Source organism: Rhineura floridana, chromosome 9 (genome assembly GCF_030035675.1).
Source record: "Rhineura floridana isolate rRhiFlo1 chromosome 9, rRhiFlo1.hap2, whole genome shotgun sequence".
NCBI classification, from domain to species: domain Eukaryota; kingdom Metazoa; phylum Chordata; class Lepidosauria; order Squamata; family Rhineuridae; genus Rhineura; species Rhineura floridana.
Genome location: NC_084488.1, coordinates 32,379,246 through 32,399,974, shown reverse-complemented (window position 1 = coordinate 32,399,974; position 20,729 = coordinate 32,379,246). Strand labels below are relative to the sequence as shown.

At 42.5% G+C, this 20,729-nt stretch overlaps 1 protein-coding gene across 7 annotated transcripts in view; it reads right to left on the bottom strand.

Moving 5' to 3' along the window:
- CRACD (capping protein inhibiting regulator of actin dynamics) overlaps positions 1 to 20,729 on the bottom strand; it is a 181,990-nt gene that overhangs the window by 103,001 nt on the left and 58,260 nt on the right. For 5 of the 7 annotated variants that reach the window (XM_061585233.1, XM_061585236.1, XM_061585237.1 and 2 more), the window contains exon 2: positions 18,560 to 18,666. The exons of 1 other annotated variant lie outside the window; for it this stretch is intronic. The gene's annotated coding sequence lies outside the window, so the exon portion shown is untranslated. Of the gene's footprint in view, positions 1 to 18,559; positions 18,667 to 20,729 lie in introns of those variants that run through there. One more of the 7 variants, XM_061585239.1, reaches the window with a different exon arrangement.

The window sequence follows — 20,729 nt, the reverse complement described above, 5'->3', positions numbered from 1 at the left end:
CCACCTCCTTACTCAAAATAAAATTGGGGCTGGAAGTATGCAACAACCCCACACGTGCCCTGCTAACTGGATTGCCAGGATGTTTGTGTTTTCAACTACCCTCCTGCTCTTTTCCACACCCCACACTCCATTATGAAAGACAGCCCTGGGCTCAGAAAGAAAATAAACATTTGGTCCTTTTGAAAGAACTGCTAAGCTTTTTGTTTTATTTATTTATTTATTATATTTACACCCCACCTTTTTTCATCATAGAAACCCAAGGCGGCTTACATGTGGTTCCCAGGCGGTCTCCCATCCAAGCATGGACCGGACCTGATTGGCCTCATATGCCTTCAGACCATAGCCTGAGACAAATTATAATTAAAATACTTATAATAAGTTCTTGCTCTTACTGCTAATGGGAGTTAATTATCTTGCATAAACCCATATCAAATATTCAGATGCTTTAAATTTATTTATTTATTTATTTTATTTAATTTATACCGGCAACCACCCGTTCTAGCACCTTGCCCAGGAACGGAACATTCGCCACAGGTCTATAATTGTTCAGGTTATCTGGGTCCAAAGAGGGTCTCTTCAGGAGCGGTCTCACAACCGCCTCTTTTAGGCAGTCAGGGACCACTCCCTCTCTCAGAGAGGCGTTTATTATCTCCTTGGCCCAGCCAGCAGTTCTGGTCCTGCCAGCTTTCACCAGCCAAGAGGGGCAAGGGTCCAGCACAGATGTGGTCGCCCGCACCAGTCCAAGGATCTTGTCAACATCCTCAAGCTGTACAGACTGAAACTCATCCAATAAACAAGGACAAGACCGTGTTCTGGATGCTTCATTAGATTCCACTGCTATAATATTGGAGTCTAAGTCCCGGCGAATGCATGCGATCTTATCCTGGAAGTGCCTCGCGAACTCATCACAGCAGGCTACAGATGAATCTATGATGTCCCGAGGGCCAGAATGTAAAAGCCCTTGTACGATTTTAAAGAGCTCCGCCAGGCGGGAGAGAGATGCCTTAATTGTGGCAGCAAAATATCTCTTTTTTGCTGCCCTCACCGCTACTATATACCGCTTAGAAGAGGCACTCACCAAGGCATAATTGCAAATAAAGTCCAGTCCATTCTTGAGGCAGTTTGCCACCACGAATCTCCTCTCCCTCCCACCCTGACAATAATGCTAGCCAGACATTTTGAGGACAGTTTGGCACAAAGAGTCTCGCCTTCCGTACGATAAAAAAGGTCTAATCTGGCCCAAGAAGAAACCAGATTCCCATCGCCCATTATGATGCCAGCCAAACATTTTTAGGGGCTCTGCCACCTAGAATCTCCTTTCCCGTCTCTCCCCCCCTGCAATAAATAGGGCCCATTCCAGCCTATGAAGACACCAGATTCCTCCCCACTCCCATGCCAGCTACAGATGCTTTTGGAATCATTTACTGCTACTCCTTTCTTGATGAACCCAGAAGTTGAACAATGAATTCACAGTGACTTTTTGCTGATTTCAAAGACTAGTAGGCTGACTAGTCACAAAAAAGAAAAAAAGTTTGTGGTTGCTGCTGCTTTAAGGTGGCACTTGCAAAAGGAGAGGAAAGTTACTCAGCCTCACAGAAGAGCAACAAGTAGTTTGCAAATGCACGCATCTGATTGGCTCCGCTTGAAATTCATGCCTCTGAGCATTGGAAAGGCTCTTCATAGTCCTGCCCTAATGCAATGGAAGTTCCAATGCATTTCTGAGAGACTCCTGATTAGTTAGAGTAGTTCTATGGTAAATAAAACCAAAATGGAGGTGCTGAGCAGGGCTGGTGCCAGGGACGCCAGGGCCCTTGAGGTCCAGCCTGCCCAGGCACCCTCACACACGCCGCACTTACCTACCTACCTTTCCCTTGGTGAATGCTGGTTGCACTGTGGGCGCAAGCCTGCCATCAACCAAGATGGCTGCCAAGGTTTCCCTAAGGGGTTGATGCCTCCCCTGCCATCTTGATTGATGGCACGCATGCGTGCTACGTGCACTCATCCCTGCCATCAACCAAGATGGCGGCAGAGGCATCAACCCATTAGGGAAACCTCAGCCACCATCTTGGTTGATGGCAGGCTTGTGCCTGCAGCATAACCAGCATTTACATCAAGGGAGAGGGTAGGTAGGGCATGCAGGCAGGTGTCGCGGGCCTGCGCGGCTGTAGGGGGGATGCCTAGGAGCTCCCTCTCACGATCTGCGGCAGGGTCGGGAGCCGGTACTCCTCCCTGGAGGAGACAGGGTTGGGACCATAGTAATGACTGTGCTATCCAAAGATGATTGGCCAGAACAAAAGATGGGCACAAACAAGTCCAGAGTGTGTCTAAATGTGAGGTACTATATTGAATATGAATGTAAGGAACAGAGAAAGGACTAGACCAGTGGTTCCCAACCTTTATGAGTACGGCACCCCCTTTGTAAGCTTAAAAAAATGTGTGACTCTCCCCTCCCCACTATTTGTAATTTTAGACTCTATTAATTGGAAAAATGGTGCGTGGAAAAATCACATCTCCAAAGCTCCCTGCAGACAGGGAGGTGTTGCTTTCTTTTCTTAATGCAAAGGTCCAATCAAATTGGGACCCCCTCTCTCTCCCCCTCCCCAGTCTGAAGATGTACAGTCCTGTCTCCCAACACTAGTGGGTTACAGTGTTGGACTAAGATCCAGCTTCAAATCCCCATCCACCCATGAAGCACACTGGGTGATCTTGGACTAGACACAGTCTCTTAGCCTGACCTATCTCATAGGGTTGGTGTTAGGATAAAATGGAAAGGGGGAGGGGGAAACCATGTGCACCACTTTGAGCAATTTGGAGAAACAATGGGATATAAATACAATAATAATTAAATAAATAAATTTCAGCTGCAGTATATGGACCTCAGCCTCAGCTACGCTTTTCTGACTTTTTAAAATAGTAATCAAGAAGCAGCAATGTGGTGATGCTAGACTGTGCACTGCAGACAACAGGGGGGATAGATGAGGGAGGGGGGGTTAGTGTTTTTTAGGCCTTGGGATTATCATCAGAAGTGATGACTTGGTTAGCGTGCACTTGGGGAATGAGAGTGGAGCAAAAGACAGATCAATGAATGCGCACACACAAACACACCTGCCCCTCCTGCAAGCATCTGTAGGCATGCATGCATTCGGGCACATGGAAAGGGGGGAAGCCCTCAATTGCCACAGGAACTTGGTGAGACAGATTGGGGGGTGGAGTATAGGTGGAAGAAAGGGGACACTGGCATACACATTTAGCCCCAGAGATGGAGGGCGAGTAAGTCCTGAGCTTCCTCACTGCTCCTTGGCTCCGTAGGGGCTGAAGGCGAGATCTGGGTGGACTGGCAAATAAGAATAATTTTTTAAGGACGTGGCAGAAAAACAGGAGCCAAGAAAGGCAGGCAGCCTGGCTGTCAGGAAGGAGGGGGGAAAGCAGCCTTTCCTTGCAGCCTTGCTTCCTTTTGCTTCATGAAAATCCCTCTCCTCTCATTCTGAGTAAGGGTGTCATCAGCAGCGGCAGTGCGAGGAGATGGGAGTTGGCAATAGTAATCCCCTCTTGTTCCTGCTAGCTCCACCCTCAGCCTCCTTCAGCGTCTGCCACATGCATTATAGGCAGATGCCTGCCGTCAGCATGCCTGAAAGACACTCTGCCGCTTCAGCAAAAGTCCCCCCTCTTGTTTGGAGCAAGGGGGAGGTGTCATCTGAAGCGGCAGTGGGGAGCAGACAGCCTCCAGGGAGGGAAGACTTTTTTAAAAATAATAATAAATAATTCATTTCTTTACTGTTCATGCCCCCCTCTGGATTACTTCACAGCCCCCAGGTTGGGAACCACTGGACTAGAAGGTTTGAGGCTTTAGGGTGGGCAGTGCCCCACCTGCCCTTCATGAGGGGCCTCTACTGCCAATGAGTGAAGTCAGAGCTGTGATTGATGTCAGTTTTTAGGACATCAGTCAATAGAAAAAACTGAGGTCCTAAAGAGATGCTGTTTTCTCCTCCCCTTTAGTGCACTTTTCCCACTTGTCTTTTCCCCCCCTATTGCTTTGAATACCCACAGTTGCCTTACCTTTTTTCCCTAGCAAGCAGGATGCATCTTTCCTGTGCTGGTTTGTCTGAGATCAGGTAGGCCAAGAAATTATTTTCTCCAAATATTACTCTATAATAAGTGTGAATGAATGTTAAAAAAAACCTCCCCCGAAAAGGCAAATGTGAAAGCTTTGCAAAGGGGTTTAGGCATGTATCTTGCTTTGCAGGAGCTAAAGACTAGGGAGTCATGACTTCACTCTATAGTTAACTTGCATATAATGGTACCCATGTCTACTCAGTAGTAACTTAGTTTCTTTGTGTTTAATGAGGTTTATTTCCAGGTAAATGGGTACAGGATGGCAGCCTAGGCTTTGGTTTAGGGTTGGCATTGGGGGAAAACTGGCTTCTTATACCTTTTCTAGTATGGAAATTCAATTATGAGAAAAACTTCACCATGACTACTCTCTAATTTTATGTTATGCCACACCCCTATGGCAGACGTTTTGTGACTGGTGGTTCCAGCAGTGTCTTAAAATTTGTCATGTGCCCTTTGGTCCAAAAAGATTGGGAACCACTGTTATAAATGGTGCATAGAACCTAACAGCCATTTTCCTTAACTTCATCTAAATTCACAACTCTACCCTATCTCCACATGCACATGTTTATTAGCAACAACAAGCAGCCATATTTCACATGTTCATTACAATGAAAATAAACAATTGTGAAGATCTCCACACTAATCACTCTGTACTAATCATATCTAGCTTACCAGGTCCCGTCTTATAATGAAACAACATAAAGCAGAAGCAGAAGCTGCATTCTCTGGATGAGTGACATTCTTCTCTGAACTCTATGTATTATTAAAAAAAATTACATGTGCCATTTTGGTTTTTTGCTGCAGGTATACAGAAGATCAGCAAAAATCAACACAGCAGAAGATAAATTGCAGGGTCAAAATGATGTATAAATCCCCATGCAACATTATCATTTCTCAAATACTGCTTTTCACATTTCTGAATTTGTTCCAACACATCAGTTGGCAACTGTTCAAGACAGACATAACCACAGGTAAATTGTCCATACGCTAGTCTGCTCCAGACTGACCTATATATAAATCAAAAGCATAAGCAAACAAGACACATCGTTCCAAAGAACCCTCCGAACAAATAGCTCCAGATGACTTGGCTGGAGACAGCTTCAGACATTGTTAGCATATGAAGCAGCCTTATACGGAATCAGACCACTGTTCCATCATCTAACTCAGACGATGTCACCTGTGAATGAACAATAGGAGCTTTCCAAGGCTTCAGGCAGAGCTTTTGCCAAGCCTTGCACCATGTTTATGATAGCTGAATCGCATCAGAGAAGGCTGAACACATAGGTCTTTCCTATGGAATCATCAGCACCACCCTCCCAATAGGCTGCTGGTTCTGTAGTCAGGACCTGTACAATCATGTAAACTGCATTCCATCTATGGAAGAGTTGCTCATAGAAAAGCAGTCCCCACGTAATAGAAAAGCAGTTCCCATGTAATTATGGCAACTTTGTAAGAGCCTCAGAGATAAACTGATATTTGAAGGTGTTTGAGCTTGCTAATGGAGAGAGCAGTCTCTGCTGTTAATGCTCATCCTTACACTTCAGCAATAATATAACTTTTAATATTGATATTTGACTCCAAAGAGAGATCTGGCACCTTGCGTTTCTTATCTAATTGAAGCAGCAGAACTTTTAATCTCCCTCCATTACTGTTGTTCTCATATCTGCCAGATTGCCAACAGGTAAATTCCATTGCTGCTTCTCATGATTTTGGCATTTACAAAAACTTTCATGCACAACCAGAGTGATAAAAACTGCAAATTGAAAAAGTGAAAAGCAAAATTGTAAGAGGTGGGACAAGGCAATAAATTTTGTGAGGTCACATCATACTTCCACACACCATCACACTTCCACACACCATGAAATTATTCTCTTCACTTGAATAATTTCATGTCAGTACACTGCAGCAATAGTCACAGCAAAACCAACAAACCCCACACCATTTGCAATTATAAAGAGACAGAACTATCACAGTGGTGTTTAAACCTGTTGCATTAATTGGTTCTCTTTATCCTCCAGTATCAACCCATCTGTTGGAACAATGGAACATCTGTCCCAAGCATTGGTTGTCAGGCAGTGACCAGCAGACAAATACCAGGTGTCCCTGCTTACTGCTACTATCACATAATCTTTTAGCAGTGTGGAGAAGAGAGAGTTGATAGCCAGTGAAAAAAATAGCCAGGTTTGATTGTGTATTCTGCTGCCAGCTATGGATTCAGCTTTGGGGGAAAGTATGTGGATAAAACCCCCATATAATGTTTCTGCATGGAGGCATCCTTTCCCTATGGCCAAAGTGAGTGGGGCTTGCTAGCTGGGGGAGGGGATCGCCTAAGGGGGGAGATATGACAAGTGGTTTATAAAATAATGAATGGCATGGAGAAAAGTGAGAGGATGTTTTTCTCCCTCTCTCATAATACTAGAATTTGCAATACTCTACAGGCAGTAGATTCAGATAAAAGGAAATTACTTCTTTACACAGTTAAATATATGGAATTTTTCACTACAAGATGAACTGATAGCTTCAAAAGGAAATTAGACAAATTCATCTTGAATAGGTCTCTCAAAAGCTATTAATTATGGTTATTATATGGAACTTTTATGTTCAGGGGCAGTAGGCCCCTGAGTATCAGTTGCTACGGAACAAGAACAAAAGAGGGCTATTACCTTCATGCTTCTTTGTGAGCTTCATAGAACCATCTAAGGCCACATCCACACTATATGTTTATTCCACTGTCATTCCACTTTAAACAGCTATGGCTTCCCCCAAAGACTCCTGGGAACTGTAGCTTGTGAAAGGTGCTGAGAGTTGTTAGGAGACCCCTATAGTCAGTCCCTCTTCCCAGAGAACTCTTGAGAATTGAAGCTCTGTGAGCAGAATAGGGGTCTCCTAATAACTCTCAGCACCCTTCATGAGCAGGACAACAATAATTCACAACTAGTGCCTTATTTCCACGTTAGCAACAGTAATATGTCTCTTTCTGTGTGTGCTTCCTATCTCCCCTCTTTATTAGGTAGTGAGGTTGATTTCTTTGGAGAGGTTGTATTCTCTTTAGGGTTGAGGAGGGCAGTCTAAGAAAAAGGAATAACTCCTTTCACACACCCCACTCTAAAAGGTTTTCAGGGCTCCATTTAAGTTGAACCATGTACCAAGTTCTAAAATAGCTGCTCTAGCTATTGCAGAATCATGAGTATAGACAGCCGAACTCAAACAAAGCATAGCTTTATTTCAAGTATATTTGTTCAGTTATTTCAATGGGAGCACTTTCATGCTTAGTGCTAAAACCTTGACTAAAATACAACCAATGTGGTACTTTTTAGCTAGAGTAAGGTTTCCTGATGTTTGAGCATGCAAGCTTTTGAATGACATGGAACACTTCATTCACTACGCAATAACCTCAAAGCATTGCTTATTTTATATTATAGCTTATTCTGTGGGGTCAACATGGCAATAGCTACACATTACTGGTTGGAACACACCATGAACCATGGTGGTCATCACACACCATAAGCAGGAAGGGTTGTCTGTGGTCACCCACCTGGCCAATAACATCAATGAGACATTCACATTCCATGGTATGTAAGATATGCCTTAATGGATTTATTTAACAAAAATTATCCATTGCCCTTATATAATTTCATGAGCTCCTCAGTGGCTCTTGGCACTCAACTACTTGATCTAAGAATTTCCAGGCCCTCTGTGACATCAGGGTAGATCAACCAGTTGCAGCCTTTAGCCTGCAACACTTCTGCCTTCTTGGGACATTAGAATATAGGACACTTCCTTATTTAGTTCAGTGTTATCTGACCAGCAGCAGCACTCCATAGTTTCAGGCAGGAATCTTTCCCTGGCCTACTTGGAGATGCCAGGGATTGAGACTGGGACCTTTTGCAGGTCAAGTAAGTGCTTTACTGTATCTATGCGACATTGGTTGCAGACAACATTTGCAGCTATAGGATGTGGGCCTGCTTGTCTGTTTGTTACAGCAAGGATGGGGAACCTGTGGCTCTCCTGATGTCCCATCATCCTTGGCTGTGCTAGCTGGGTCTGAGAACAGTTTAAGTCCAATAACATCTGGAGGGCCACAGGTTCCCCATCTCTGTTTTCCAGTATCTGTTCTTTTTCTTTAATACTACTGTTTTCCCAAACCATTTCCAAGAGAAAATATATATTGTAAAACTGATGGAAACAACACTGATGTAAACATCCCCAAAGAGTAAGAAATTGCCAAATTCTGTCTCTTTACTTTGCACCCAAAAGCATAAGTTTTTTTTTTTTGGTACCTGCAGCATTGCTACCCAGTCCCTCAGATTGAACATTGTGTTCTGTCTCTCTTTCATCTGTAGCCATGGTTTTGCTAAATGTGACTGAAACAAAATGTACAGCACAACAGGTTTACACAGATCAGAATTCAGGCTTAACATGGTTAGAGTCCACTCTCATTTCAGCATTGTCAGATTAACAATGAAATGAACCGTGTCTTAGCAGTTTTTTTACATAAAGACAACGTGCAAGAGACAAAGGCTCCAACTCATTTTAATTATTTTTTAACACTACACTGCAATTGCAATTACCTTTCATAAACTATGACAAAAGTTGTTGTTTCTCTAGTTTATACCGTCATCAAGCAAAACAAATGAGCTTGGGAATGATGGGGTTGAACTGCATAATTGCTTTTTTTTCTCATTACAACTAGTTTATGCCAGCTGCTCACCTCCTTAGGAGCCAAGGGAAAGGGAGGAAAGCTAACAATACCATGCTCTGAAAACTTTACGTTAAAAAAAAAGCCATATCAAAACCCAGTACAAGAAACCATATATTGGAGAAAACATGTGAGGAGGAAGGCAACCACTATGAACTGGGTAAAGGCTAGTAGATGGAGAATATGGGGAGAAGGGGGAGAAACGGGAGAAGAGAGGAGATGAAAGAGCAAGGTAAGGAAGAGGAATGAGAGTGTGATTAGGTAACACCGAAGAGGGAAGGGGAAGAGGAACCCGGAGGTAGAATGGCAGAATTGTGAATTCAGAAGGGAGTGGACAAGGGCAAGAAAATTGTTATTGAAAAAAGAAAGGAAGGAAGGGCGTGGCACAGTGGGAAAGAGAAACTATGGCTGCTTTCACGCTGCACTTTATTCCGTTTCTCCAGTAGGGTTGCCAGGTCTCCGGTTTTCTGCCGGAGTTTTCGGCAAAACGGGGCCGTCTCCGGCCTCCGGCCATAGTTTGTTTGAAGCCGTTGATCTCCGGCTTTTCAGTGTCTCCCTCAGGCATGCATGCGTGATTGACATGCATGCGTGATTGACTGGCCGCCTTCCCGCCCTTTGTCATTGAGGGAGGGACTACTAGAGAGACAGGAAGTGAGTAAAGTGTAGCCGCCGCCCCTGGAGCAAGAAGGCCTCGTCGGAGGAGGCCGGCCCAGCTTGTTGGTAGCTAGGCCTCTGCTTGGGAGTCGTCGCGCCGGGGAAACAGGCTTGGTAGGCCCGAGAGAGAGAGAGAGGGGGGGGGCAGGCAACTAAGCTGTGGAGTGAGCAGATTCAGCCCCACTACACCTTCTGCTATTGCAGACAAATACCCCCTGCCTGGGTCATTGCTCCCACTCTTTATGGACTCCATAACTGAAAGTAAACTGAGCTGCTAGAGCCATGAGGAGGGGGAATTGGCAGGTGAGAGGTAAGTTTAAAGATTCCTCTCTCCTTTCCAACATTTGCATTGTTAACCAGCCTGGGATGGGGTGAAACAGAAATATTCCAGATAAAGTAAAATAACATGCCAGTTCTCCCCTGCTTTCACTTTACATTATTTTGGCTACCACAGGTTTGGGAACCTGCATTTGCTAAAATAATATGTAGTCCCTTCTGTCCTTAGGCTGAAATTCTGTGCACATACAAGCTTAATTACTATTAAACCCAGCACTTACTTCCAAGTAAATGTATGTGGGACTGGGCTGCAAGAGGCACAGAACAGAACATGAAGAAATAATAACTGAACTGAGTCTGACTGCTCGTTTCTTGAAACCACATTTTTAAACTTGTGCATAAAATAAGCTAGCTGGTTACAAAGTGATTGCTTGCCAGAAATCTAAGGATGTGTAAACACAAGCTGAAGAGTTGTTGGAAATTATCAGGGATGAAGTGTATGTATAGTATTACTCAAACCTGTAGAGCGACATAGTATTGAACTGATGTTTCCTTTAGCTTGTAAATAAAGAAACTGCTTGAAAATTACTGCACAATATAGAAGGTTCAACTGTAATTATTTTATCTCAAAGTGCCTGCTGAACATAGATGTTGACATAGTTTCAGCTATTTTACAGTTTATGACTGCAGCTTACAAACTGTTGGGAACTTTGTAATGTTAGTTTAGTGAAGATATAGTCATGTTAAGGGCTGTCATGTCAGCTTGTTGTTTCTAATGGTTACAGATGATCCATTGTGTCTCAGCTCAGTCACAATGCAACATAATCTGAATCATGTTGTCTTCTGGCTAATCAATAAATGACTCTAGTTAGTTAAAAGCAGCTGTGGGGAACCTGTGGCCCTTTAGTTGTTGTTGAACTACAACTCTCATAATCCCTACCTAGCTATTAACAATGCTTGCTGGGGATGATGGGAGTTGTAGTTCAGCAACATCTGGTGGGCCAAAGGTTCCACACACCTGATTAAAATTGTCAGCTGATACATGATGGGAGCTGTGGGTGGAAACTCCCATTGGGTCAATAAACTGATTATCAGAGGGCTCTGATCCTGCAAATATCCAGTTGCCACATACACTACAGTTCAAGATCCACCAGCCACTACAGCAGGTCTGGGGAAACCATGGCCCTCCAGATGTTGTTAGACTGTTAACTCAGCCTTTCCCAACCAGTGTGCCTCCAGATGTTGTTGGACCACAATCCCCACCTTTCCTGACCATTGGCAATGCTGTCTGAGGCTGATGGGAGTTGTGGTCCAACAACATCTGGAGGCACACTGGTTGGGAAAGGCTGCTCTAACTCCTGTCAGTCCCAGCAAGCATAGCCAATGGTCAGGAATGAATGGAGTTGTAGTCCAACATCTGGGTGCCATAGGTTTCCCCACCCTGCATTATAACACTGCCAGATTTAAAAAAGCAAATTCCTGAAGGAAGGGCTCAGTGGTATACCACATGCTTTGAACAGGAAACGTTCTGGGTGCAAGCCCTGGCATCTCCAAGTCAGGCTGGGAAAGACCCCAGTCTGAAATCCTGCAAAACAATACTCAGCTAGTTGGACCAATGGCCTGGCTTAATGCAAAGCAACTTCCTATATGCCTTTTAATTAACAGTAGTTTACAATTTCTGGAAGGTTGTAATGTTGTGAGAAACTATGTCTGCTGGAATTTGCCCTTCTGGGCAATTTTGAAAGTCCCTGTGGTATTTAATATGGCATCTGTAACAGCCAGTACATCTGCCCTTAAACTAGCTTTGCTTTCTTTTTTATGAAATTAACAGTTTGATTCCATGTATGTTTACCCGGAAGTCTAACCCACTAACAATATTTATTCCCAGTCCTAAATATGCATAGGACAGCAACCTAAATTATCACTGATTTCACTGAATGTGGTCGCACCATGAGTGCAACCCAGCTCCTCGCTGATTGCAGCAGAATTAATTCTGTATGTACTGCCTTATTAAGACACAGCAACAGACTTATTCAATATCTAAAAGACTCTGGAATGATTGCATGACTAACCAGAAATCTCTAAGCTATATGCAAAGCAAAACTTCATTATGAAATGTTAATGTCTAGAATAATTTATGCAATGAAAAGCTCAAAGTAAAAAGGCTGATTGAGGTTTAAAAGGTTAACAAAAATAGTTGTAACTTCAATACTTAACAGCACAATCCTATGAATGTTTACTCATAAGTCCCACTGTTTCCATAGGGCGGGGCATATACAACCTACTATATGTATTTAGGATTGAAGCCTGTTGTTGTTATGTGCCTCCAAGTCGACTATGACTTATGGCAACCCTATGAATCAGTGACCTCCAAGAGCATCTGTCATGAACCACCCTGTTCAGATCTTGTAAGTTCAGGTCTGTGGCTTCCTTGATGGAATCAATCCATCTCTTGTTTGGCCTTCCTCTTTTTCTACTCCCTTCTGTTTTTCCAAGCATTATTATCTTTTCTAGTGAATCATGTCTTCTCATTATGTGTCCAAAGTATGATAACCTCAGTTTCATCATTTGAGCTTCTAGTGATAGTTCTGGTTTAATTTGTTTAACATGGCTGCAACCACATCTACTCAGAAGTAAGTCCTATTGAGTTCTATGGGGCTTAGTTCCTTAATAAGCATGTTTACAGTTGCTGCCTTCAGGGGCATCCATCTGTGCTCCCATCTAACATCTCTGCAACACTAAGCTGCTTTCTTCCAATAATGGCCTGGCCTGAGGGCATGTAAACCCTTCTTGCTAGAAGCAAGTAAACTAGATTAAATGTTCCCTAAAGGCGTTGAACTGTGACCTGGAAGACCAGGGTTTGAATCCCCACACAGCCATGAAGCTCACTGGGTGACCTTGGGCCAGTCACTGCCTGTCAGACTCAGAGGAAGGCAATAGTAAACCACCTCTGTCTGAATACTGCTTACCATGAAGACCCTATCTGGGATCAACTTGAAGGCAGTCCATTTCCATTTTGCATCACCCTAAGCTTGTGAGAAAGAATGACCTTGTCACTTCAGATGGACCTAGGAACACCCTATTTTAGGTAAGATTTCTATTTTAATCTCCAGAGAATTTTTTTTTGAATGGTATGCTCCAAGCAACTGTGGTTGATACAATGTATAATGTTTAATGATGTCACTAGGGCCCGCCCCGTGACGTCACTAGGGCCCGCCCCGTGACGTCACTAGGGCCCGCCCCGTGACGTCACTAGGGCCCGCCCCGTGACGTCACTAGGGCCCGCCCCGTGACGTCACTAGGGTCCGCCCCGTGACGTCACTAGGGCCCGCCCCCATTTTCTCAGGTTTTTGGATGGTTCCGACCTGGCAATCCTATTCTCCAGTGATTTCTAACCTGGTAATTTGCACATTTTATTTGATCTTTCATACAATTTAAAAGCTGGTTCTGGAAATCTAGTAGAATATAGTGGAAGTTTAGTGCTCATTTTCATGATAAATGATTCCCGGAAAATCTCAGGTGTTTTGCACGTTAGATGTAGCCGCTCATGTGACAGGCATCATGGCATGCAATGGATTTCTATCCTTTAGGCACACACCAATTTTTTTTGGGGGGGGCTGTTTTTGTTTTGCCTGATGAAAATTGTACTGGTACTCTGGCATAGGCATGGGTAGCAGATTCCCCTTCCTCTTGTTCCCACACACACCTCTGTATGTAACCATGCAAATGATCAGTCCATTTTCAGCAAACTTGCATAGGATCCCATTTCTTACCTCCCAGATTAAAAAGCAGAAAAAATAATAAATAGGCAAAAAACCCTTGCAATTGGATAACGTACCTATAATCAACAGATATTTCTATTACACTTTAACAAGCAGGGAAATTGGGCAGCTATAGTGAATGCACCAGGGGAGCAGGAAACCTGACCTTCTCTCTAAGATGATGTGCTGCCCTACAAATTTGTAAAAATGCAAACACAAATTGCGTTGGTCTTTCACAGTCCAATCCACTTCTGTGTAGCTTGGAAGAATTTGGTAATATGTGCCTCTGAACATATGGTGAGTGGTGGCAACACCTGCAATCAGGACTCCATCTCCAAAGATGGAGAATTACAACATGCAATTTGGCCCTTAGAAGGACACATACTCTAAGACTCTGCTTCTGCAGAGAGAGAGAGTGGGACTCTTGTTATTAATCACTGCTTGCTAGCACCAGCAAGGCTTCTTCTTAACAGGGTTGCCATATTCCACTTCCACAAATCCGGGCAGGCTAATTTGCACATCATGCAAATTATTTGCTAATTATGCAAATTAAGCATATTAATGGTTGCATTGTCCAGTTGTTTTGTTTTTGCGCCTAGTAATTACTACCAAAGACTGGGTGAGGAGGTGAGGAATCTTTTTTTTAACTTACATTTTCAGCCTTAAATGCCTAGACTCTAGTTTCCAACACGTTGGAATATTTATTTATTTATTTATAGGAGAGGTTTTATATCCTGCCCTCAGGGCAGCTTACAAAAACAACAAAAATACACAGTCAATTAAAAGCAATATTGTGACTGAGAGGTTTGCAACAATTAGGAAATGTTAAATGAACACTACAACCTGTAACACAGATAGAAATCAAGATTTCAATATTATCAGTTCAGTCAATAGTCTTGTCTAATTAGCTTCAAAACAAGCAGTGCTATTAGAGAATATTTTCCAACACCAGACTATACTCCTGCATAAGTTTCAAGTACCTGAAGGCACCCAAGCTTATGCTTACGCTGAGCAGTAAACAAAAAAGATCAGCATGTAAACAGGAATGATGTATTCTTTAGAGTATATAATATGCCACTAGAAAGAACAGAACCTTGGTGTGCAACAAGGTTTGCCTGAACTTCAGAGTATTTTGAGTATATAATGTATATGGAGTCCTGCCAAAGACAGCAGTAGTAGTAAAAATATTTATATTCTGCTTTTCAACAAAAAGTTCCCAAAGTGGTTTACGTAGCAAAATATATAATGTTTGAAATTTGGCTGTATAAAAGAAGATAGCTACAAACCAAGAATTTTCATTGCAAATTTTAAATAAAGGAAATTCTCCCCAGTCCTTGCAAGAACAAGTATTGGGCATTGAATATGTGAAATAGTAATAAAAAAATGGATCCTCTAAATATGTGCTGAGTACACTATATACAGCACTAAATTCTAAGCTTGCCTCTATTAATTTGGCATTAGGAATAAGGGATTTCTGTCACTGCCAGGGGGCAGACATGTAGCACCAAGAGCAAAATATACCGCATAGTAAGCAAATAATTTTTCCTAAACTGATGAGTGTGGGGTGGATTGTTCCATTCCTATTGGTCTTAAGGGATGAAAGGTTGCATCCCCCACTGCTCTAAATATATAGAGAGTCTGTGTGTATGTATATAAGTGAGTGAGTGAGTGAGTGAGAGAGTGAGAGAGTGAGAGAGAGAGAGAGAGTGTGTGTGTGTGTGTGTGTGTGTGTGTGTGTGTACACACACACATCCCTGGGGAGGAAATGAAGTAGGTGATCTTTGGTGGGGAGATGTCTGCCAATCATTTTGAAGAATGAAATGTATTAAAAATACTTTTTAGACTTTTCTGAATTGCTGAACAGAGGCTCTGCCAGGCAACAGGATGAATGAGGCTGCATTCCAACACAACTTTAATTGGGAGTAAGCACCTATTAACAGGGTGGGGGCAGGGCCAAAAAATGCAAATGCTAATACCACAAACTTTTCTACAGAGAGGCTTACTTTTATATTTGTATTTGTTCAGGAAGGGAGCATTTGGTGGATTCAAACCCCCCTTTATTCCATCCTCCATGATGGCAGGCAGACCCTCCAATTGTAGAAGCAATTGAGATGAAAGCTGCTTCTCCTTGTTGATGCAACCGAAAAGTCTATGGGTAAGGGGTGGAGCTGCATATGTTGATCAAATGAACATGTGCCGTTTTCTAAACAGCTAGATTCTGCATATGCAGCAGGCAGGCAGGCTAAAATTCTTGATTTTCCCAAGACAGCTGTGGAATAGGCGGAAATAGGCTGATTTTTCACAAAATGGGCAAAAAACTGCCTCCACATTTTGCCTTGTATCTCTGGATCCACAAGAGCCAGAGACTCGCTTTTTTTTAAATTAAATCTGGAAATCTGGGCCACCTATTGGGCTAAGTAGGCACCTGGTAGCATGGCTAAAATCTGGGCAAAACCTGGCTAACTGGGCAATAAGGTAACCCTACTTCTTAACAGGTAAGGAACAAACACTCTTCACACATTTAATAGTTTTTACCTCCTCCTGCATTGAGAAGTGGCCCATTGACAATGTTATTATATCAGCAGAAAAGACTTAAATGTTGCTTATGGCAGTACAGCCAGAACTTTTAAAATGAACTAATTCTTCCAAGCTACACAATAAGTGGATTGGACTGTGAAATACCAACCCAAATTGTGTTTGCATTTTTACAGATTTGTAGGGCAGTACAATATCTCAAGAGAGGAGGTCAGCTCTCCCGCTCCCCTGACGCATTCACTATGGCCACTCAATTTCCCTGCTTTCTAAGTTTGATAGAAATATCTGTTGGCTATAGGTATGTTCTTAAACTGCAAGGGATTTTTGCCTATTACTGAATCGGCAATTAAGAGCAGAAGGAAATGGAATAGCAGACATGAGAAACTGGAGGCTTGACTAATGAGCATATTGTTGTGCACCACCCCAATCTCTGAGTGGTGCAAGACCTTCAGGGGCTCCTGCACTTACCCAGGGTTTGGTTTCTTTGGAAAGGAGGTCAGCGGACACCATGGTGTCTTTTTGAGATATGGTTTATTTATGCATATTCACAATCTGATCTTAAGATGGAGGGGTCTCAGCATTAACAGTCCATCAGATCTTGCTCCCCCTTGCCCATAGCTTTGAGGGTACAGACCGCAAGCAAACCTCTCTGTCTCCAGTTCCCAGCCTGTCTTCAGACTAGACTAAAAACACACAAGCCTCTCCTTGGATCCAAGATGGGGGGGAAGAGGGCCCCTCACCTGAAACAATTCTAAATGGCCCACATTGCCTCTCTGGCAGATAATAATAATAATAATAATTTTATTTAGTTAGTCGCCTATCTGTCAGAGTTAACGGACACTCTAGGCGACTTACAACAACCAGGATAAAATACAATATACAATCAAAAAAGATTCTTACACTTGTTAATGAGGGCACTTCACAGACCCATTAGCCACTCTAGTAGATTAAAAAGGAAACTAGCCTGACCAGTAGAACAGGTTTCTTCCTTTGCAGGTTTTATCTCTTACAGGCACACAATTATAAACTATAACGGGTCTCACAAATATAATCCAAACCCATCCCCACAATCCCATAACACTATATATTAGAAAGCAGCAGTGCCCCCCAAAACCCCTTCATGCTGAAACAACATATCAGATCAATCATATTAATAGTATCAATGCATTTCAGCAATACAATATGCAATGAGTCAACAGGCAGCCTGCAAAATATCCAGTTGTTTGGAACAAAATTATTCAGTGCAATTTTTCATATTGCAGCAAAGGATTTTAAAAAAGAATTCTATACACAGAAGGATGAAAGAGTAGTAAAGTTACTTGTATTACTGTGGAAGTCCTGAGTAAACAGGATATGTTTATTGACTAGGCTCCAAATATTAAAAACGGTAGGTGATTGGGAATCTACACATATTTGAAGGAATGCACAAATGCCAGCACAAGTTGCATGCTGATTCCACATACTTGCAAATAATTTCCTTCCACATACAGCAAACACCTTCTGCTACTTCCATTCAGACATATGTAAAAGTTCTTACAGCTGCAATGTCATTTAAACAGAAGTTAATGCATGAATGGCTCCTAAGTAGCATGAGCAGGAGGACCCTCCAATGCAGGAAGACTGGCTTACTATACTTGGAACTGAGTGAAATAATACACATCACCATCTAAAGAGCCCCCTCCCAATAATTCCAGAGTCTATAATTGCCTGTATTTTATTGTATTAGAATTCAAATTTTATGGAATGCACATTGATTCATTAAGTGGTTCACCAAGCCGATCAGCAATTTTCAAGAGGCCTGTGGTGATGGGGAGTTTGGGAACCACTTGTTCCAGACCAAGCTTTCCATCCAATGTGTAACTTCTCACATAAGCTCTACTTCTTATGGGGGGTGCTTTCAAAACAAATCACATGAAACAAAATGGTAGAGTCCCTGCATGAGGGCTATACTTCCTCCACTATGCATGTATAATTAGTCTTATGCATTCGAGTTTAGAATTCTCTCTCTCTCTCTCTGCCTCCTTTCGCCCTTTTTATCTGTAAGAAACAATTCCCTCACTATCCAACAAATTTCAGTTACCACCCCCCTTCCATTTCTTCAGCCACAATAATCAATGTGAGTGTATTCCTTTTAAACCTCTTAACTAAGCACAAAATTAGCTGAAGTAAGCCCCCTTTTCACTGTCATTTATATGGTGACTCTTCAGCCAGCCCTGAAAGTAAGTATCTACCAAGAGTTAATCAAGAACCATTAATGTTTTGTTTATTGTTGCCCAGTGATTTCAGACTGCAGCCAGCTTGACAGTATCTGAAAGTACAGCTATCACTGCTTATAATGGCAAGTTTGTCAACTTTTGGGTCTATATAAAAAAAAGTGCATGTTTACTTGATTCTGCATATAGTACTGTCAGGAGGTACCCAAACTTAAATTCACATAATTAATAATATTGTATATTTCAAAATTACTAGATCACTTCCCAAATATAATACCACTTATTTTTATTTACAATTTATTTCTTACCAAGCTTAATCTTCTTATATATGTCCAGTTGTCCACTCAGACCTTTCCAAAATATCAAAATTTTGCATGGACTGCTTGGATATACCGGTTAATGGTTTTCTTTAGAGCTGTTTAGTAGGAGCAAAAAAAAAAAAGATAAGCATTTTAGTTTAGGAAGACAATTGTGTAAATGATGTATATAGTGCATGTCTATACATGTCTACTCTACTCAGTTCAACAGGGTTACTCCCAGGTAAGTGGGTATACATTAGCAACCTTAATGGCTTTAGTATTTTTGAACTAATTTATATTGAAATATTTTGTATATTGGTATATTTGAATGATCTGCATTGTTTGTTGCTTTGACTCTTTATAAAAAAGCTTTATGGCTTTAGTATAAAGACCCACAGCAGTAAACAATAAAGCCACCAATATACAAAATATTTCAACGTAAAGCAAAATATTTCAATTTAATTTAACCTTTGCTAGTATTAAAACATGATGTCCGCATTTGCAACAATGCTAAGCCATGGTTTGTTTTAACCATTGTTCATTAACAATCCACAAGTCATCTCATCATCTCACAGAGGCACAAAGCAAGCCATGACTTTTTTCTCCAAAGCTTGATTTGTCTTCTAGCTGCTCTTGCCACATGCCTCTGTAGCTGCTTGGCAAGCAACTGGAGTGGGGTGGCCAAACAAACCATGGTTAAGCAGACCCAGACATAATGCCAAACCATAGTTAAAACAACAACTCACAGCCAACAACAAAACATGGTTAGACAGCTGGGCTCAGATGATCAAACAAACCACACTTTAGTATAATGTGCAAGCCAAGTCAATAGGCATTTAGTTCAAATAAATACAGTATTTTTGTCAGATCTCCCTAGGTGAGACCTAAGAAGCATCAGAATATTAGGATTCAGCCATATAAACAATGATCTCAAAATAGAAAAGGATCACAGTTTGCTGTTGTCTCTTTCATATCAGATGTGAACTGTGCAGCAGTCCAGAGAGAGATCAAATAGAAAGTGAGTTATTTAGAGAAATCCAAGCACTCAGAATTTATGACAAAATCCTCCTGCCTGAGGAGAAAAACACTTGACTTTCAAAGCTGGCTCAACACATTTTTCTGTGTGAGGCAAATGACAAGATAGTACCCCACCCCCATTCCACATACAGAATCTGACTGGTGATCCTCCACTACACCAGAGGGCAGCAGGTCATGTGGCACATATAGCTGTGTCACTACTGCTCCACATCTCCCAGTGCTTGCTGCCTGAGGTGGCCACTTCACTCTGTTTAATGGTAGGGCTGGCCCTATTGCCATTATAATAGATACATGACATAACATTATGTCAATGAGATCCTGAAGGTCTAAGTTAAAAGAATGTTTACACACTAGCTCCACAGTCAGCTTACCCACTTGGCTGGAATCCTGCTATATGTAGGCAAGGTGTCAAGCAGGGGTAGAGATCCCACAGCCTGGATCCAACCTGCCCAGGGATTTTTAGTTAGTCCCCTGACAAAATTTACCAGCACAGTTGTGGCAGTAGCATTAAGCAAACCAACGCTATTGAGAGCAAATCTGACCATTCCAGAAACAGGAAATCAATGCCAACAGTTTGCAATATTCTGTGATACATAGTATACCCTGTACTGTACAGGAGAAGAACAATTTAGGATTCCATGAGTAGGACAAGAGGTAATGGTTGTACATCAAAACAGAGTGTTCTGGTTAAGTATCAGCAAGTATTGTTAATAACGAGAATAACTGCACAAAGACAGATTGAGTGGCTAAAATACAATTAGACTGGGGGGCTCTGCCCCCTGCTTGTTCACTCACCAGCCCTCCCTGCTTACTCCGGTCACCAGCCAGGGATTCCCAAACACACACACACACACACCAGGCACCCCTAAACACGTACACACAGGCAACTCTCCAAAGGGCCTCCCAGGCACTCACCACCACCACATTTAGGCAGCTTCCCGGTCTCCTGCCTGTTCAGGATGCTGCCACCGCTGCCTTTTGCCTGCCTCCCACATGGTTGCTGCCACCCACTTGCTCCCTCCACTGCTTGCTTACCTCGCTTGCTCCCCCACTGCTTGCTCACTTGCTTGCCTTGCTTGCTCCACCCGCTCGCCATTGCCCCCCCACGTGCCATCCTTGCTTTCCTCACTCCCTCGCCTCA